The sequence below is a fragment of the Macaca thibetana genome, chromosome 6 (assembly GCF_024542745.1).
Source record: "Macaca thibetana thibetana isolate TM-01 chromosome 6, ASM2454274v1, whole genome shotgun sequence".
Lineage (NCBI taxonomy): Eukaryota > Metazoa > Chordata > Mammalia > Primates > Cercopithecidae > Macaca > Macaca thibetana.
This window is the reverse complement of record NC_065583.1, coordinates 121,477,786-121,493,861: the sequence shown is the minus strand read 5'-3', so window position 1 is coordinate 121,493,861 and position 16,076 is coordinate 121,477,786.

The following is a 16,076-nucleotide window of genomic DNA, read 5'->3' as shown; positions in this document are numbered from 1 at the left end:
ACCAGGCAATGAAGAAGATGGCTCAGCTCTGGACCTCAAAAGTGAAGGAAGCTGCCTCCTAGCGGCTGTGAGGGAAGGGGAGGGGCTGGTGTGTTACTCTCAGTCTCTGTCTGGGAGGCCACCGTGGTACAGGCTTCTGAGTGAACCTTAAAGAACATCTGCTAATGCTATCCCTCCACCTTCCCCTCACCCCACAACAGGCCCCAGTGTGTGATGTTCCCCACCCTGTGTCCAAGCGTTCTCATTGTTCAATTTCCACCTACAAGTGAGAACATGTGGTGTTTGGTTTTCTGTCCTTGTGATAGTTTGCTCAGAATGATGGTTTTCAGCTTCATCCATGTCCCTACAAGAGACATGAACTCATCCTTTTTCATGGCTGCATAGTATTCCATGGCGTATACGTGCCACATTTTCTTAATCCAGTCTATCATTGATGGACATTTGGGTTGATTCTAAGTCTTTGCTATTGTGAATAGTGCCACAATAAACATATGTGTGCGTGTGTCTTTATAGCAGCATGATTTATAATCCTTTGGGTATATCTCCAGTAACAGGATGGCTGGGTCAAATGGTATTTCTAGTTCTAGATCCTTGAGGAATCGCCACACTTTCTTCCACAATGGTTGAACTAGTTTACAGTCCCACCAACAGTGTAAAGGTGTTCCTATTTCTCCACATCCTCTCCAGCACCTGTTGTTTCCTGGCTTTTTAATGATTGCCATTCTAACTGGTGTGAGATGGTATCTCATTGTGGTTTTGATTTGCATTTCTCCGATGGCCAGTGATGATGAGCATTTTTTCATGTGTCTGTTAGCGTTAGGAGATATACCTAATGTAAATGATGACTTGATGGGTGCAGCACACCAACATGGCACATGCATACATATGTAACAAACCCGCACATTGTGCACATGTACCCTAGAATTTAAAGTATAATAAAAAATAAAAATAAAAAATAAAATTGTAAAAAATAAATACATAAATAAAAATTTTTTAAAAAAGAACATCTGGCCATGACTGTGTGCCTGTGAGTGGTTGTGTGAATAGGACGTATGAAAGGACAATAAATCTTGGGGCCCCCAAATTACTAAGCCAAATGGAAATGTCAAGCTGGGAACTGTTTCAGGCAAGTCTGCCTCTCATTTTACTCCTAAATAAGATAGCTACAGAGATTAAAGAAAAAAAAAAAAGAAGAAGAAGAAGCCACATACCTCCCTCACAATTTGTCCACTAGGAAATTCCCTGTGAACCCCAAGATCTTTACCTTAAAACAGTTGTGTTGAATTTTACCCTGACAATGTAAATTGATAGCTTATCTTCAGAGGTGCAAGACAGAAAGTTATCCCTCTGCTCACTTGAGACAAATGTGTATCTGATTGCTGATGTAAAAAGTGTAGATTCACTGAGCTAGACAAGGCATAAGTGACTCTTCCTCTACCTCCCTTTCACATGTAAATTGTATATTCAGTGAAAGGCTGATCAATGACTCAAAAGAATGCAACCGTTTGTCTCTTATCTACCCACACCTCTTAAAAGTTTCTTCCCCTTTTCCTGATGTCTACCCTTTCTCCTTTAAATAATAAAGCCCTCAAAATCATCTTTGAAGAAAGGTACAGACCTGCCTCCCAGGTACATGTCCTTAATCTTGGCAAAATAAACTTTCTAAATTGATTAAGACCTGCCTCAGATACTTTTTGGTTTTATAGATGTGACCTGCTGTACCTGGGAAACCCAAACACACTCTGGCCAAACAATGTCCCCCTCTTCCTTCCACGTCCACACCCAACTGAGTCTTTGGGACTTCAGGACTACAAAGACCAAACAGATATGTGGAAAGGGGATGGCATTCTGACGATGGCAGTGACTTGGGCTTGGCAGAGATTGAAAGAATGGGCTGCTGTCTCTTCACAGTAATAATAAAGATGAGCAGCAATGACAAGAAGGCAGTATAGAGGCTTTAAAAAAATATTCTGAAAATTATTACAATGCATAGGAAAGTTGAAAGAAGAGTACAGTGAATATTCATATATCCACCCCCAAAATCAACAATTCTCTCTCCTCATTTAAACTTAGGTTACAAACATCACAACATGTTATTCTTAAATACTTCAGCATGCATCTCTTAAAACGAGGAGATTTTCATATAATAATACCTTTTACAACCTTATATTAATAAAATAAACAATAATTCCTAAATATCTAATACCTACTTCATATTCACATTTTCCCACTTGTTCCCAAAGTCCATTTTATACGGATTTGTTCAAGGAGTCTATCAAGAACCCTAAACTGCGTTCTGTTATGACTCCTAACTCAATCTGCAAGAGTCATTACTCCCTGCTTTTGACTTTTCAAAGAGACCAGGCCAGATATCTTGCAAAATGTTCATTTTCTGGTCTTATTGCTTCCTGTTGGTTTAATTTAATGTATTCTTTTGTCTTCTGTATGTCTTTTCAACTTTTAGTTAGAAATGCAGACTGATTTAGATTTGGGTTAAGCACATTTTAGTTAAGAATATGTCATAGAGAACGCTGTATAATTCCCACAACATCCCATCAGGAAGTATATAGTGTCTCACTATTCCTGATAGTCAATTTGATTACTGTGTTAGGAGGGTGGCAGCCTGATCTCACCACTGTAAATGTGCAGTGCCCCGCTTGTTATTGGCAGATAATATGTGAGCTAATGTGGGAAAATGTTTCCATTGACCATTCATCAAATGACTTGATCCCATGTTGATAATTCTTAATGGAATCAGTTATTTCATTTGTGGTTGCCAAATGGTGATTTTCTGATACTGTCCATTTATTACTTAGTATTCTTCCATAAAAGTATTTCCTCAGCAACTGAGGCTATTTTATTACCCTGCATTACAAACAGAATAAATGTTTAATTCACTCCTTTTAATTACCAATTTTTCAAATAAAGATTGGTATAATAGTAATATCCTATGTGGGCAAAAAACATTTTTGTTTTCACATTTACTGCTTTTTTAATATCATTGTGGCTCCATGGATTTTTATACTTTTCAAGTATTTTAATGAACTATATTCGCTATTTTTCAATCCAGACCCATTCAGATAACAGAAATAGGAAGTACACTTTTTATTTTTTTATTTTTAATTTTTGTGGGTACATAGTAGGTACTCATATTAATAGGGTACATAATATATTTTGGTACAGGGCATGCAATGTATAATAATCATATCATGGAAAATGGGTTATCCATCCACTCAAGCATTTATCCTTTGCATTACAAGCAATCCAATCATTCTCTTTTAGTTATTTTTAAATGTACAATTAAATGATTATTGACTATAGTCCCCTTTTGTGCTATCAAATACTAAAATATTAGGTCTTATTCATTCTTCCTATTTTTTTGTTCCTGTTAACCATCCACACCTTCCCCCGACCCCCTGTGTCCCCCCACTACCCTTCGTAGCCACTGGCAACCATCATTCTATTCTTTATCTCCGTGAGTTCAACTGATTTGATTTTTAGATTCCACAAATAAGTGAGAACATGTGATGTTTGTCTTTCTGTGCTTGGTTTATTTCACTTAACATAATGACCTCCAGTTCCATCTATGCTGTTGCAAATTACAGAATCTCATTCTTTTTTATGGCAGAATAGTACTCCATTGTTTATAAGTATCACATTTTCTTTGTCCATTCAGCCATTGATGGACACCTAGGTTGCTTCCAAATCTTGGCTGCTGTGAGCAGTGCTACAACAAGAGAATGCAGATATCTCTTTGATATATTGATTTCGTTTTTTGGGGGTATATACCTAAAGTGGGATTGCCAGATCATATGATAGCTGTATTTTTAGTGTTTTGAGGAACCTCCAAACCGTTTTCCAGGGTGGTTATACTAATTTACATTCCCACCCACAATGTATAAGACTTCCTTTTTCTCCACATCCTTGGCAGCATTTGTTACTGTCTGTCTTTTAGATATTCGCCATCTATATGGGTGAGATAGTTTTGATTTGCATTTCTCTGATGACCAATGATGTTAAGTACCTTTTCTTATGCCTGTTTGCCATTTGTATGTCTTCTTCTGAGAAATGTCTATTAAAATATTTAGCCCATTTTTAAATCAGATTACTAGTTTTTCCTGTGGAGTTGTTTGAGTTCCTTCTATATTCCAGTTATTAATCCCCTGTCAGATGGGTAGTTTGCAAACATTTTCTCCCATTCTGTGGGTTGCTCTTCACTTTGTTGATTGATTTGTTTGCTGTACGGAGGCTTTTCAACTTGATGAAATCCCATTTGTCCATTTTTTATTTGGTTGCCTGTACTTGTGGAGTGTTACTCAAGAAATTTTTGCCCAGACAAATGTCCTGCAGATTTTCCCCAATGTTTTCTTTTCTCTCTCACTCTCTTTTTTTTTTTTTTTTTGAGATGAAATCTCACTCTGTCACCTAGGCTGGAGGGCAATGGCCCCGATCTTGGCTCACTGCAACCTCCACCTGCCAGGTTCAAGTGATTCTCCTGCCTCAGCCTCCTGAGTAGCTAGGATTACAAGTGCCCTCCTCCATGCCCAGCCAATTTTTGTATTTTTAGTAGAGACAGGGTTGCACCATGTTGGTCAGGTAGGTCTCAAACTCCTGACCTCGTGATCTGTCCACCTCAGCCTCCCAAAGTGCTGGAATTACAGGCATGAGCCACTGCACCTGGTTGCAATGTTTTCTTACAGTAGTTTCAGAGTTTAAGGTCTTAGATTAAGTCTTTAGTCCATTTTGATTTGATTTTTGTGTAAGGTGAGATATAGGGATCAAGTTTCATTCTTCTACATATGGATACCCCAGTTTTCCCAGTACCATTTATTGAAGACACTGTGTTTTTCCTAATGTACATAATTGGCACCTTTGCCTAAAATGAGTTCACTGTAAGTGTGTGGATTTGTTTCCGAGTATTCTATTCTGTTCCATTTGTCATTGTGTCTGTTCTTATGCCAGAACCATGCTGTTTTGTTTTAGTTTCTATAGCTCTGTAGGAGGTACATTTTTAAAAATCAGTATTTCTTTTATTTTTTTATATATATTTTTTATCATTATACTTTAAGTTCTAGGGTACATGTGCACAATGTGCAGGTTTGTTACATTTGTATACAGGTGCCATGTTGGTGTGTTGCAACCATTAACTCGTCATTTACATTAGGTATATCTCTAATGCTATCCCTCCCCGCTCCCCATAACAGGCCCCAGTGTGTGATGTTCCCCACCCTGTGTCCAAGTGTTCTCATTGTTCAATTCCCACCTATAAGTGAGAACATGCGGTGTTTGGTTTTCTATTCTTGAGATAGTGTGCTCAGAATGATGGTTTCCTGCTTCATCCATGTCCCTGCAAAGGACATGAACTCATCCATTTTTATGACTGCATAGTATTCCATGGTGTATATGTGCCACATTTTCTTAATGCAGTCTGTCATTGATGGACATTTGGGTTGATTCCAAGTCTTTGCTATTGTGAATAGTGCCACAATAAACATACGTGTGCATGTGTCTTTATAGCCTTTGGGTATATGCCCAGTAATGGGATGGCTGGGTCAAATGGTATTTCTAGTTCTAGATCCTTGAGAAATCGCCACACTGTATTTCACAATGGTTGAACTCAATTTACACTCCCACCAACAGTGCAAAAGTGTTCCTATTTCTCCACATCCTCTCCAGCACCTGTTGTTTCCCGAATTTTTAATGATCGCCATTCTAACTGGTGTGAGATGGTATCTCATTGTGGTTTTGATTTGCATTTCTCTGATGGCCAGTGATGATGAGCATTTTTTCATGTGTCTGTTGGCTGCATAAATGTCTTCTTTTGAGAAGTGTCTGTTCATATCCTTTGCCCACTTTTTGATGGGATTGTTTGATTTTTTCTTGTAAATTTGTTTAAGTTCTTTGTAGATTCTGGATATTAGCCCTTTGTCATATGGGTAGATTGCAAAAATTTTCTCCCATTCTTTAGGTTGCCCATTCACTCTGATGGTAGTTTCTTTTGCTGTGCAGGGGCTCTTTTGTTTAATTAGATCCCATTTGTCAATTTTGGCTTTTATTGCCATGGCTTTTGGTGTTTTAGTCATGACGTCTTTGCCCATGCCTGTGTCCTGAATGGTATTGCCTAGGTTTTCTTCTAGGGTTTTAATGTTTTTAGGTCTAACATTTAAGTCTTTAATCCATCTTTAATTAATTTTTGTATAAGGTGTAAGGAAGGGATCCAGTTTAAGCTTTCTACATGTTTCTACTAGTTTTCCCAGCACCATTTATTAAATAGGGAATCCTTTCTCCATTTCTCGTTTTTGTCAGGTTTGTCAAAGATCAGATGGTTGTAGATTTGTGTGGTATTATTTCTGAGGGCTCTGTTCTGTTCCATTCATTGGTCTATATCTCTGTTTTGGTACCAGTACCATGCTGTTTTGGTTACTGTAGCCTTGTAGTATAGTTTGAAGTCAGGTAGCGTGATGCCTCCAGCTTTGTTCCTTTGGCTTAGGATTGTCTTGGCAATGCGGGCTCTTTTTTGGTTCCATATGAACTTTAAAGTAGTTTTTTCCAATTCTGTGAAGAAAGTCATTGGTAGCTTGATGATATTGATTCTTCCCATCCATGAGCATGGAATGCTCTTCCATTTGTTTGTGTCCTCTTTTATTTCGTTGAGCAGTGGTTCATAGTTCTCCTTGAAGAGGGCCTTCACATCCCTTGTAAGTTGGATTCCTAGGTATTTTATTCTCTTTGAAGCTATTGTGAATGGGAGTTCACTCATGATTTGGCTCTCTGTTTGTCTGTTATTGGTGTATAAGAATGCTTGTGATTTTTGCACATTGATTTTGCATCCTGAGACTTTGCTGAAGTTGCTTATCAGCTTAAGGACATTTTGGGCTGAGATGATGGGGTTTTCTAAATATACAATCATGTCATCTGCAAACAGGGACAATTTGACTTCCTCTTTTCCTAATTGAATACCCTTTATTTCTTTCTCTTGCCTGATTGCCCTGGCCAGAACTTCCAACACTATGTTGAATAGGAGTGGTGGAAAAGGCCATCCCTATCTTGTGCCAGTTTTCCAAAGGAATGCTTCCAGTTTTTGCCCATTCAGTATGATATTGACTGTAGGTTTGTCATAAATAGCTCTTATTATTTTGAGACACATTCCATCAATACCTAATTTATTGAGAGTTTTTAGCATGAAGAGCTGTTGAATTTCATCTAAGGCCTTTTCTGCATCTATCGAGATAATCATGTGATTTTTGTCTTTGGTTCTGTTTATATGCTGGATTACGTTTATTGATTTGTGTATGTTGTACCAACCTTGCGTTCCAGGGGTGAAGTCCACTTGATCATGGTGGATAAGCTTTTTGATGTGCTGCTGGATTCGCTTTGCTAGTATTTTATTGAGGACTTTTGCATCAATGTTCATGAGGGATATTGGTCTAAAATTCACTTTTTTGTTGTGTCTCTGCCAGGCTATGGTATCACGATGATGCTGGCCTCACAAAATGAGTTAGGGAGAATTCTCTCTTTTTCTATTGATTGGAAGTTTCAGAAGGAATAGTACCAGTTCCTCTTTGTACCTCTGGTAGAATTTGGCTGTGAATCCTTCTGGTCCTGTACTTTTTTTGGTTGGTAGACTATCAATTATTGCCTCATTTTCAGAGCCTGTTTTTGGTCTATTCAGGGATTCAACTTCTTCCTGGTTTAGTCTTCAGAGGGTGTATGTGTACAGGAATTTATCCATTTCTTCTAGATTTTCTAGTTTATTTGTGTAGAGGTATTCATAGTATTCTCTGATGGTAGTTTGTATTTCTGTGGATCAGTGGAGATATCCCCTTTATCATTTTTTATGACGTCTATTTGCTTCTTCTCTCTTTTCTTCTTTATTAGTCTTGCAAGCAGTCTATCAATTTTGTTGATCTTTTAAAAAACCAGCTACTGGATTTGTTGATTTTTGAAGGGTTTTTGTGTCTCTATCTCCTTCCATTCTGCTCTGATCTTAGTTATTTCTTGCCTTCTGCTAGCTTTTGAATGTGTTTGCTCTTGCTTCTCTAGTTCTTTTAATTGTGATGTTAGGGTGTCAATTTTAGATCTTTCATGCTTTCTTTTGTGGGCATTTAGTGCTATAAATTTCCCTCTACACACTGCTTTACATGTGTCCCTGAGATTCTGGTATGTTGTGTCTTTGTTCTCATTGGTTTCAAAGAATATCTTTATTTCTGCCTTCATTTTGCTGTATACCCATTAGTCATTCAGGAGCAGATTGTTTGGTTTCCATGTAGTTGAGCGGTTTTGAATGAATTTCTTAATCCTGAGTTCTAGTTTGATTGCACTGTGGTCTGAGATACAGTTTGTTATAATTTCTGTTCTTTTACATTTGTTGAGGAGTACTTTACTTCCAACTATGTGGTCAGTTTTGGAGTAAGTGTGATGTGGTGCTGAGAAGAATGTATATTCTGTTGATTTGAGGTGGAGAGTTCTGTAGATGTCTATTAGGTCTGCTTGGTGCAGAGCTTTCAATTCCTGGATATCCTTGTTAACTTTCTGTCTCGTGGATCTGTCTAATGTTGTCAGTGGGGTGTTAAAGTCTGCCATTATTATTGTGTGGGTGTCTAAGTCTCTTTGTAGGTCTCTTAGGACTTGCTTTATGAATCTGGGAGCTCCTGTATTGGGTGTATATATATTTAGGATAGTCAGCTCTTCTTGTTAAATTGATCCCTTTGCCATTATGTAATGGCCTTCTTTGTCTCTTTTGATCTTTGTTGATTTAAAATCTGTTTTGTCGATACTAGGATTGCAACTCCTGCCTTTTTTGTTTTCCATTTGCTTGGTAGATCTTCCTCCATCCCTTTATTTTTAGCCTATGTATGTCTCTGCACGTGAGATGGGTCTCCTGAATACAGCACACTGATGGGTCTTGGCTCTTTAACCAATTTGCCAGTCTGTGTCTTTTAATCGGGGTACTTAGCCCATTTACATTTAAGGTTAATATTGTTATGTGTGAATTTGATCCTGTCTTTATGATGTTAGCTGGTTATTTTGCTTGTTAGTTGATGCAGTTTCTTCCTAGCCTCGATGGTCTTTAAAATTTGGCATGTTTTTGCAGTGACTGGTACCTGTTGTTCCCTTCCATGTTTTGTGCTTCCTTCAGGAGCTCTTGTAAGGCAGGCCTGGTGGTGACAAAATGTCACAGCATTTGTTTGTCTGTAAAGGATTTTATTTCTCCTTCACTTATGATGCTTAGTTTGGCTGGATAGGAAATTCTGGGTTTAAAATTCTTTTCTTTACGAATGTTGAATATTGGCCCCCACTATCTTCTGACTTGTAGGGTTTCTGCCAAGAGATCCACTGTTAGTGTGATGGGCATCCCTTTGTGGGTAAGCTAATCTTTCTCTCTGGCTGCCCTTAAAATTTTTTCCTTCATTTCAACTTTGGTGAATCTGACAATTATGTGTCTTAGAGTTGCTCTTCTCGAGGAGTATCTTTGTGGCATTCTCTGTATTTCCTGAATTTGAATGTTGGCCTGCCTCACTAGGTTGGGGATGTTCTCCTGGAAAATATCCTGAAGAGTGTTTTCCAACTTGGTTCCATTCTCCCCATCACTTTCAGGTACACCAATCAGATGTAGATTTGGTCTTTTCACATAGTCCCATATTTCTTGGAGGCTTTGTTCTTTACTTTTTACTCTTTTTTCTCTAAACTTCTCTTCTCGCTTCATTTCATTCATTTGATCTTCAATCACTGATACCCTTTCTTCCATTTAATCAAATCGGCTACTGAAGCTTGTGCATGTGTCACGTAGTTCTCGTGCCATGGTTTTCAGCTCTATCAGGTCATTTAAAGTCTTCTCTACACTGTTTATTCTAGTTAGCCATTTGTCTAATCTTTTTTCAAAGTTTTTAGCTTCTTCGCGATGGGTTTGAACATCCTCCTTTAGCTCGGAGACATTTGTTATTACAACTCATCTGAAGCATTCTCTCAACTTGTCAAAGTCATTCTCCATCCAACTTTGTTCTGTTGCTGGCAAGGAGCTGTGTTCCTTTGGAGGAGAAGAGGCACTCTGATTTTTAGAATTTTCAGCTTTTCTGCTCTCGTTTCTCCCCATCTTTGTGGTTTTATCTACCTTTGGTCTTTGATGATGGTGATGTACAGATGGGGTTTTGGTGTGGATGTCCTTTCTGTTTCTTAGTTTTCCTTCTAACAGTCAGGACCCTCAGCTGCAGGACTATTGGAGTTTGCTGGGTCCACTCCAAACCCTGTTTGCCTGGGTATCACCAGCAGAGGCTGCAGAACAGCAAATATTGCAGAATGGCAAATGTTTCTGCCTGATCCTTCCTCTGGTATCTTCATCTCAGGGGGCACCTGGCTGTATGTGGTGTCAGTCGGCCTCTACTGTGAGGTGTCTCCCAGTTAGGCTACTTGGTGCCTAATTCCTGACCTCAGGCAAGCCACCTGCCTCAGTTTCCCAAATTACTGGGATTACAGGCATGAACCACTGCAGCCAGGCATTGTTGGTGCTTTTAAATGCAAGAAATAATCAGTAGATTTCTTGCCTTTACCTAGATGTGATAATTAGATTTTTGAGACGGAGTCAATTCTCCAAGAGAAAAAGATACAGAGAAAAAACAAGAGGCAGGGCTCAGTGGCTCATGCCTGTAATCACAGCACTTTGGGAGGCCGAGGCAGGCAGATCATGAGGTCAGGAGTTCAAGACCAGCCTAACCAACACGGCAAAACCCTGTCTCTACTGAAAATATGAAAATTAGCCCGGCATGGTGGCACACACCTGTAATCCCAGCTATTCAGAAGACTGAAGCAGGAGAATCACTTGAACCTGAGAGGCAGAGGTTGCAGTGAGCCAAGATCATGCCACTGCACTCCAGCCTGGGTGACAGAGCAAGACTCCATCAAAAAAATAAAAATTAAAATTAAAAAAACAAACTATTTTTGCAGAAAAGTCCCTTCAAATGAGGATATGCACACTCCTGAAAATGTTTCAAGGAGTACTGGGCTCCACAGAGACTTCTAAGGGAATTAGTTTACAGATACTCAGTTGTTATATATTCTTTTCTGAAACTAATCTGATGGTACCACATGTCTACTTTTTCTCCTTTCCCAATTTATTTTCCACAATTATCCTTCTTTCGTTTAAAAAATGGATGGCATACCTTTTATCCACCCATCCGTCTGTTCATCCATCTATCCATTCATCCATCTATTCACTGAAACATACAGATTTTTTCTCTGGTGCATTTTTACCAGCTGTAAACACCATTGGAGTCTCAAAAACAAAGGAAAAATTTGAGACTGCAGAGCTTCTTGAGCTCCTTTAAGGAATATTAAAGTGCATGGGTCTTACTTCCTCTGAGTTACAAACCCATAGCAAGACTTCCTGCTTCATTCTTTGTTTCATTTTTTGTTGTTATTGTTGTTATTCCTTTCTTTTTTTCCCCCCAAGACAGAATTTAGCAACAAGATGGTTGTCACAGATATGGGTATTAGCACATTTATTTGAGTTGAAACACAAAGTCATATTTTCTGATTGATTAGTATGACAATGAAGATTATGTTTGTCAATTAAATTATAGTGGAAGTTGTTCATAAACTGAAGGTGCAACTCCATTGTTTTGGGAAAAATATATTTAAGAGGCACATATAATTTTCACCACATCAGATATATATTTTATTACTCTTTGTAGTAATCTGTGCTCATGCTACTAATAAAGACATACCCGAGACTGAGTAATTTATAAAGGAAACAGGTTGAATTGACTCACAGTTCCACATGGCTAGGGAGGCCTCACAATCATGGTAGAAGGTGAACATGGCAGCAGGCAAGAGAGTATGTGCAAGGGAACTCCCCTTTATAAAACCATCAGATCTAGTGAGATTTATTCACTATCATGAGAACATCATGGGAAAGACCTGCCCCCATGATTCAATTACCTCTCACTGGGTCCCTCTCAGGACATGTGGGAATTATGGGAGCCACAATTCAAGATGAGATTTGGGTGGGGACACAGCCAAACCATATCATTTCACCCTGGTCCCTCCCAAATCTCATGTCCTCACATTTCAAAACCAATCGTGCCTTCCTAACAGTCCCCCAAAGTCTTAATTCATTTCACCATTAACTCAGAAGACCACAGTCCAAAGTCTCATCTGAGACAAGGCAAGTCCCTTCTGCCTATGAGCCTATGAGCAAGTTAGTTACTTCCTAGATACAATATGGGTACAGACATTGATTAAATACAGCCATTTCAAATGGAAGAAATTGCCCAAAACAAAAGGACTACAGGCCTAAGGCAAGTCCAAAATCCAATACGGCTGTCATTAAACCTTAAAGTTCCGAAATGATCTCCTTTGACTCCATGTCTCACATCCAGGTCACACTGATGCAAGAGGTTGACTCCCACAGCCTTGGGCAGCTCCAACCCATGACTTTGCAGGAAAGAGCCCCACTCATGGCTGCTTTCACATCTGGCATTGAGTTTTAGCAGCTTTTCCAGGCACATGGTACAAACTGTCAGTAGATCTACCATTCTGGGGTCTGGAGGATGGTGACCCTCTTCTCACAACTCCAGTAGGCAGTGCCCCAGTAGGGACTCTGTGTGGGAACTTGCACCCCACATTTCCCTTCCCACTGCCCTAGCAGAGGTTCTTCATGAGGACCCACCCCTACAACAAACTTCTGCCTGGACATCCAGGTGTTTCTATACATCCTCTGAAATCTAGGCAGAAGTTCTGCGCACCCACAGGCTCAATACCACTTGGAAGCTACCAAAGCTTAGGGCTTGCACCCTCTGAAGCCACAGTCCAAGCTGTACCTTGGCACCTTTCAGCCATGGCCGGAGCAGTTAGGATGCAGGCTATCAACTCCCTAGGTTGCACACAGCAAGGGAGCCCTGGTGCCAGCCCAGCATACCATTTTTTCCTCCTAGGCCTCCAGGTCTCTGATGGGAGGGGCTGCTACAAAGGTCTCTGACATGCCTGGAGACATTTTACCCATTGTCTTGATGATGAACATTCAGCTCCTGGCTACTTATGCAAATTTCTGCAGCCAGCTAGAATTTCTCCTCAGAAAATGTTTTTTTTCTTCTCTACTGCATCATTAGGCTGCAAATTTTCCAAACTTTTATGCTCTGCTTTCTCTTGAATGCTTCCCTGCTTAGCAATTTCTAACAGTCTTTCAGATACACTAAATCATCTCTCCTCTGGTTCAAAGTTCTACAGATCTTAGGGAAGGGGCAAAATGCCATCAGTCTCTTTGCATAGCAAGAATGACCTTTATTCCAGTTCCCAACAAGTTCCTCATTTCCATCAGAGACCACCTCAGCCTGGATCTTATTGTCCATACTATCAGCATTTGGCTCAAAACCATTCAACAAGGCTCTAGGAAGTTCAAAACTTTCCCACATCTTCCTATCTTCTGAGCCCATCAAGTCTCTAGGATGTTCCAAACATTCCCACATTTTTCTATCTTCTTCTGAGCCCCCCAGTTTGCTCTAACCTCTATCTGTTATCCAGTTTCAAAGTCACTTTCACATTTTCAGGCATCTTTATAGCAGCACCCTATTCTACCAGTACCAACTTACTGTATTAGTTTGTTCTCACACTGCTAATAAAGACATACCCAAGACTAGTAATTTATAAAGGAAAGAGGTTTAATTGACTCACAGTTCCACATGGCTGAGGAGGTCTCAGAATCATGGCAGAAGGCAAATGAGGAACAAAGTCATCTCTTACGTGGTGGCAAGCAACAGAGTGTGCAGAGGAACTCCCGTTTATAAAACCATCAGATCTTGTGATGCTTATTCACTATCATAAGAACAACATGGGAAAGACCCACCCTCATGATTCAATTACCTCCCACCATGTCCCTCCCAGGACACATGGGAATTAGAGGAGCTACAATTCAAGATGAGATTTAAGTGGGGACACAGCCAAACCATATCACTCTTTAATATTACGACAAAATCTACATGTCAACTTAAAAGTGTATGAAGTGGTACATAATTTTCAAAAATATTTTATTAGAGACTCCAGTAAACAAAACATGTAAAGTCCTATGAGTTAGAAGACAGGAAGAGACAGAAAATAATCAGAAAATGTCAGAGGTATATAAAGAGAACCAGAAGAGATGGCAGGAAAGACTCCAGGAAGTAAAGTGTAAAACATTACAGGAGGGTCAAGGAGAACAATAATTAGAGGTTAACTAATCTGTGTGAATGCAGTTTCTGTAGGTGGGACAGAGTGAACAGTCTATTTAGGTCATTCAAAAAGTTGGGAAGTGATGGTGAGGAAAATTGAGTTCCATGTAGAATATTATCCAGCAAGATCATTGGGGTTATAACTGCTTAAAATGGAAAAAGCACTTCAATGTGTTGAAGAGTGAGGACTATTGAAGGAATATGATCTGAGGGGATGGGAAGAAGGAGAAGAATTCACCTTTGGGACAAGGAAGACAGCTGTTTTCTGAAGCTGGCAATGAGAAGAGAACTTTGGACACAGCTGAAGAGGAAGGAAGAAGCCAGAGCCTCCAGCACAAGGCAACCATCTTCTCAGCAAAGCACAAAATGAAGTCATGTGCTAAGAGTAGCTATTTGGGTGGAAAGCAGAGAAGTAGTGAAGGGACTATTTGGAAGAGTTTGCCAAGAAATCCGTAATAGAGGAGTTGGAGAGAGGACTACTTCAGGATCATTACCCATCCTAGCTTTCTGATGAGTTTTTACAGGGAAATTTTATCAATATTTCACCTTTAAAGTTTCTATATTTGTCCAGGTTCCTATAGTGAAAAAGAAAGAAATAATTTTTTTTTTTAACAAAGGCTCCTCACACTCACCAAAGAAAAAGATCAAAGAGGTGCAGACAAACAATGTCATGAGCAAGCTCTCTTGCTAATCGGATGTAAAGGAAGAGTTTATTGCATTTATATGTTGTAACTCAATGATTTTTAGTTTGTTTGGTCAGTCTTAAGTACTTACAGAGATGTCCTCTTAATTTATAGACTAGTACTTTCAGGCAGTCTATCCATAGCCAAGCAAGCAAGCGAAAAAGGTCAGCCATTCAATCTTGCTTAAGTTGTATTGGTCCGGAGTATGATAGTTTCTAAAAATCAGTTGCATAGAAGTCATGTTTATAACAAAGACACTAGTAACTGGGCATGCATACAAAAATAGGGAGTGAGAAAGAAAAAAATAAACAAAAGAAACCAAAAACAAAACTATGCACACACATTGCCAAACCAAGATTTTTAAGCAGTAGAGGGCAGCCTTCTCTAAGTTTTGGTTTTAAAATTTTTGCTCCCAAAGCATCCTGGCACTTCTACAGTAACATTTTTTGTTTGTTTGTTTTTCCTGAAGGTAATATAAACAACACTGGGCACTAGTAAAATAAAAAAGAAAGATTTTTAATCAGTAATATAGTATTGCAATGAGGAAAAGAGCCCAGTGTGAACTGTGGTCAAGTTTGATTTGTACAAAGGTGACTCAGCATCTAAAGGGAGAATGAGGGAATAGGGAGGGAATGAGCAGAGGCTCAGTAGAGCCAGGAAAGGGAAAAAATTACAAAAAGCAGGAAGAGGGGAGTTGCTCCATGTGAAACCCATCTGAGTTTGCTACTGACATGATCAAAGTTAAGCTCCTACTCTCCCATAGAGACTAGGAGACAAGGGCTCTATCTTCAGGTGTTGGCTGGAATAAACAGTGGATTCTTTCGGTAGCTTTGAGGTTTTTTCAGGCAACACTTTAAGGGGCAGCTAGGGTCATCCTAGGGATGTGGCCTTGAGCTGTGAGAAACTGTTAGTGTTTGTTCCAAGTCTGTATAGGCCAAGGTTGGTACTTAGTAGAGAAAAGGCTCAGCCTGGGAAGAGTTTCTTCAAGAGGAGAGTTTTTGTCACAGTGGAGAGTGTCAATACTAGTTTTATTGACAAAAGTATAATTCCAGTATTTCCTTCTACCAATAGGATAATATTGGTGCTTCTTTATGACTTATTGATAGTAATTCTGCTTAGGGTCTGCCTTAGGTCCTCAACAGAATTTGGGAGACAACTTGAGAAATAGTTATTATCTCTCTCTTAAGAGAACTCT